Source organism: Belonocnema kinseyi, chromosome 3 (genome assembly GCF_010883055.1).
Source record: "Belonocnema kinseyi isolate 2016_QV_RU_SX_M_011 chromosome 3, B_treatae_v1, whole genome shotgun sequence".
Lineage (NCBI taxonomy): Eukaryota > Metazoa > Arthropoda > Insecta > Hymenoptera > Cynipidae > Belonocnema > Belonocnema kinseyi.
Window position 1 is genome coordinate 95,861,479 of NC_046659.1, and position 5,506 is coordinate 95,866,984.

Below are 5,506 nucleotides of genomic sequence, written 5' to 3' on the forward strand. Positions count from 1 at the left end.
GAAAGTTATATTAATTGTTTAAAGAATTGAAAACTTTCTTTAACAAAAGGTGTCAATCTTATCAGTCATTAACTGCGTTATTAATTCCGTAATATAACTTTTCATGATTTTAAAGGGTAAAAGGTAATTTCAACAAATGGAAATGGTTCCATTTAACTGCGTAATCAATATCAGAAAATACTATCTTTTCGTGATTTTGTTTGTTCAACTACAAAATAGAAATTGTTTAAACAATTGCTAAATAATAAACAATTTTTTTACCTTCATAAATCATATCATTTGTCCCTAAAAATTGAACATTTTTATAATTCACTTTTAAAAAGTTTAAACAAATGATATTTGTTTGAACACTTGAAAAAATAATTACTATTTAAAAACATTTTAAAAATATCAACTTGAGCCTGAATTTCACATAAAACTGTGATTTTGAATTTTGTCTGGAAATTTATTCCTTGAACAATCATCAAGAACTGACTAAACTTTAATTTTTTTTAGATTTTAAACAATGAAGTAACTTCTTTTTTGAATATTTTCGAAAACTGAGTTTTTCCCATTTGAAATCCCATATTAACTGCAAAAGCCCTGGGGCACGGATAATTCTTAACCGGTTAAAAAACATGGAATTTCTTTGGCCCCAAAATTAATAAATTGGAGGGAATCGATCACTAAAAATAAAAAATAAAATTTCAACAGGTTTAAATTTGAACCATCCTTTTCTACATGTTAACCATGTTGACTGTCGAGGACAAGCTTCCAAGAACACCTTTAGATGGCAGCCAACTTCACTTGTCAGACAAAAACTTAATAAATCTCAAAACTAGCTCAAAACCATAAATGACCTCCAAATCTACATCATTTGAAATCAACCATCATCCCCAGCCCTATAAATAATTATTCCTATCCTAAATATTCTAATTTCCATCAAGAAAATCTATAAGCTTATCGCTTCGCAACAAGATTTCTAGGTTATGTTCCACGAGATTGCTCCAGACGCTCCAGACTTGAATTCCATGTATTCACGTCGTTGGCCCTCGTGAATCGCGATGCACGATGGGACTGGGACTGGGTTGTGCTTCAGAGTTCAGCGCCGTACAAGATGGCTGACACTTGTTAGTGGTGTATATTTTTATTTCTCGTCAATGTGCATTTTGCAAGGAATCTTCTTGCCTTCGCCTCGGCGTGCGTAGCGAGTGCGTTCGTGGAAGGGAGTCACCGTGCTGTCACCTTTTTTTCTGGACCCTTTTCTGCCATGTTCCGTCGCGATGTGCCGTGAAAGTGCGAGAGGCCCAGTAATTACCCGTCACCAGCCATGTTCATGTGTGTTCTTTTGTTATGACAATTGTGGTGATTTTCGCGTGTGATTGTCGTAAAGTGCCAAGAGGAAGTGGATTTTTACAGCAATTCGCTAAACTCACTCAGCAAAATCTGGCCAAGTTTTTCGAGCCGAAAACAATAGGTTAAATGAAAGGTAGGCGTTTCTTCCTATTCCCCGACTTGCTTCTGCTTGCTACTCCCTGTTAAGAAAGTCGCAGTCGGGCTCATGCAACATCGCATGAAACGATTTCTGAGGTCACGATTGTTGTCATCTGCTCGATATGCTTTATTCTGATAACCTGTAAGATCGATTGATTGACCCCAATGCATAATATCAATTAACTCGTTGGCGAAACTCCTCGCTGTCTCGCGCTGTCACGAGGCGAGCGTCTCTCCTTTGCTGCTGTCAAATGCCTTCCTGACTCGCTACGCTACAATATTTTCTTCCTTTTGGAGCACAGTTCCTAATTTAGCGACTTGTATGAATACTCCGTCTTCTAAATTCACTTCCTTTTTTCATCTTTTATACGTCTTCTCGATATTTCGACTTTTTCAATTCTGGAGGTTAGATTGTTTATTGTTGACAGCAGGAAAAGACATGAGTAGACGTCAACCTTCATTGAATTTCGAATTTAGTCAGAGTTTCTTTTGTAGCAGTCTTTTTAAAGGGGAGGCGAACGACCATTTAGCTTTAAGCTTGTATGTGACTAACATCAATCTCTGATCTAATTAATCGAATCTGTCATCTTCTTTTAATGTTTATCCTCGAAAAAATATATTTTTTGTTTAAGCTGAATAGCTTTTTTTTAATTCTTCAATTACATGAATCAAAGTAGAAAAAAGTAAGGTGCTTCGTTCAAAAAATCCTAATTAGGAATTTCACCTCTTGATTAAATGACGTGGTTCTTAGATCTTGCGAAATAAAGAATTTCCTCGTTCTTCGGGATTTGCAGAATTAAAATCTTTCCTTTGTAGTCATTTTGATGTAAAAATCTACTCCATGATTACAGACATATATTCGAAGGAGGTGAAATTATTTATAAATATGTCATAATTTCTTTCTGAATCAATATAAACATTGTAAATATTATTCTCATATTGTCAAGATAATACCAAAGTCTTAATTTTCTTATCCACCCATCTACATACATTCTGCGAATTGAAGATTTTATATTTGTTTAGCAAAAATTGTCCCAAATCCCGCATATTTGACTCATTTATTACTTGCTTTTTTAATTTTTAGTCGTCAGTGTAGATTAATAAAAAAGGTATAAAAAACTCAAAAAGAATTTTACTATAAGCCTTATTTCAGTTCATTTTTTTTGTTATTCAACATTGGGCGAAAAATCCGTCCCCTCCCCCAGGTCCGAAAATTTTTCGCGACATCCCGACGCAGCCATTTGCATAATTTGATTAATTTCAAACAAATGCCCATTTAAACGAGTCGAACTTTAGATCAAAACTGGTAACTTAAAAAATTAGAAAACGAATATGGGTGCTGCGTTATTATGCTTGTTTGCCTACATCAATTTTTTTAGATCAAAATATAACACTAATATTAATACAAAAATTTGGTATATCGTAGTATCTTATATATAAAAGAAAAAAAGAGCAGGAATATTTTTTATCATTGGGGAAAAACTTTGTTAAAAAATAACAATTTCCTACAGTAAAGACTGAAATAACCCAAAGGTACTCAAAACTGTAAGTTTAAATTTCTAAGTAAATGAGTCTGCATGATAATCCCAATACGAATAATAAATCAAATGAAATTTTTAATTTGAAACGCCAAGTTTCGACGACGAAAAACATAACTCAAAATTGTTCCAAATTGTAAATATTCTTTAAAATTTAATGATTTTTTGTTTAGAATAAGTTATTTCTGAAGAAAAACGTTAACATAACCTTAAATTGATCGACAATGTTTAATCTTTGAAATTCACATCGACCTTTATGGTGAAAATCTCTAACTTAACCTAAAATTGTACTAACATTATGATCTTTGAAGTCTAATGCGTTTTTAGCCGCAATACCCATTTTCGATGTAAGACGCTAAAATAACTAAAAAATTTACAAAGTTGTCAATCTTTCTTGAAATATTTTTTTTTATTTAAAAATATTGTTTAAATTATAATTATTTTTATTTTAAAAATGCCTGTTGTCGGTGTCAAACTATTGATTTTTTAACGACAGTTTCAATTTCTTATAAAATACGCTAAAACAGTAAAAAAATTGCTCAAGCTTGTTAATTTTAGTATTTAAAACAAACGTCATTGAATTAAAATGCAATAATTGCTTAAAAATACTAATTTCCGATTAAACACGCCAACATAACGTAAAGTTATTGAAAAATATGGTAAATATTCTTGAAAATCGATTTTTTTTATTTAAAATACCAAGAAATTCATGCGAAAAACCCTAACATAATGTAACATAAAGTTGTTGAGAATCATACGGTTTTTTTGAGCTTTAATTATTTATGATTAAAATAACCGAGTTTCTGTTTTTAAAAAACGTTAATATAACTTGAAACGGTTCCAATTTGAAAATCTTGTTCGAATTTTATGTTTTTATATTAATTTTTGTTAATGGTAGTTTTCAGCAAAATGCGCTAACTATAAAGCACGTGTAATATTTTCAATAATAATCTATTAAATAATTAAAAAGATTTAATTTAACTATGCAGGGGCATTCAAAAAGTATACATTTTTCTCAATTTGCAAAAGGTTTTCCATTATTTTTCTTATCAAAAGAGATTATTTAATCGATGGGTCCTAATAAAAAACATCAATCTCGCGCGGGTCAATTCTCAATCCCCTAACTGTACAGGGCCTCTTTAAAAACAACGCATCGACGGAAATGTGAAGTACTACATGTTTTCCTATAATATGAATGATAAAAATTAATATTGTCCACGGCATGATAGTAGCAGTGCAAGAGAGGTTATGTTTCAAAAAATTTGAGTTGCGTTAGTTCATAATTTTAAACCGAAGTAAATATTTATAATGTTTCTACTTGCCTATTTTGACAAGTAGAAACATTATAAATATTTACTTCGGTTTAAATTTATGAACTAAAGCAGCTCAAATTTTTTTTAACATAACCTCTCTTGCACTGCTACTGTCATGTCATAAACAATATTGCTTGCTATCATTCATATTATAGGTTAATATGTATTAGTATCATATAAAAAAATGTTTGTAATATTTCAAAAACATGTAGTACTTCACATTTCCGTCGATTGCATTTCAATTTGAAACGAAACAGAATTGTGGCGATTAAAATGAGCTCTACTGAAAAAAGAGAAAACGGGAGTTAGATTGTTTTTAAACGGGCTGAGTGAAGTTACGAGGTTTAGAATCTGCGCGCTACAGATGCGTTGTTTTTAAAGAGGTCCGGTACAGTTAGGGGATTTAGAATTGACCCGCGTGAAATAAGTGTTTTTTAGCAGGACCCATCGATTTGTACATTTAATTTTCAAACATTCAAATTTTAGATATGAAACAAATTCAGGTAATGAAAAGCCAGTTAGTTTTCCAACAACAATGATTTAGAGATTTTCGAGATTTATCGTTACATGACTTTTTTAGATAGGAAAATTGGAAGTAATTCATCGAACTATAATGCAAATAATATTATAATGAAATCCTATGCAAGTCCTATGCGAAGAGTTAGGTGCATAATTCTGGCTTTTCGTATCACCGCGTTTTACTGCTGTCAAATAGAATCCTAACTCGTCTGTCGGTAACTGGTTGTGATCAGGAGTTTCGATTTTCTGCAGTTTTCCACTTCTCTGACTAAATTTTCAGATGAATACGAACGCTTCTAATAAAAATCCGACTGTAGGCGGTAGGGGATTTTAAAAATTGAAAACCCCACAGGATTGAGTATGTCAGACGTTGTTTGGAGGTTTATTATGAAAGTTGGGGCAATTAAGAATTTTGGAAAATGTGGGTTAAAGGGTTTCAATGTCTGATGATCTCCTGTGGGAAGGAGATTTTTAGTTAAACCCCCAAAAACGGCGTACATGAAGTCAAAAATCTAATCTAATCTACTTTCAAATATAGTGTAGAAACTTCCAGACTTGTGATCGTGATGCTTTCAAGAAATATAAATTAAATCAAACACTAAAAATAATTTATGATATCTAATTATTTAACTTCTAAACTTCATTTAACACAATGGTTTTTAT

At 31.8% G+C, this 5,506-nt stretch overlaps 1 protein-coding gene across 2 annotated transcripts in view; it reads left to right on the forward strand.

The window, feature by feature from the left end:
• Positions 1 to 1,068: 1,068 nt before the first annotated feature.
• Positions 1,069 to 5,506, forward strand: part of LOC117169365 (rho guanine nucleotide exchange factor 12) — a 118,235-nt gene continuing 113,797 nt past the window's right edge. The window contains exon 1 of one of the 2 annotated variants that reach the window (XM_033355710.1): positions 1,069 to 1,468. The gene's annotated coding sequence lies outside the window, so the exon portion shown is untranslated. The remainder of the gene's footprint in view (positions 1,469 to 5,506) is intronic. The other variant, XM_033355711.1, reaches the window with a different exon arrangement.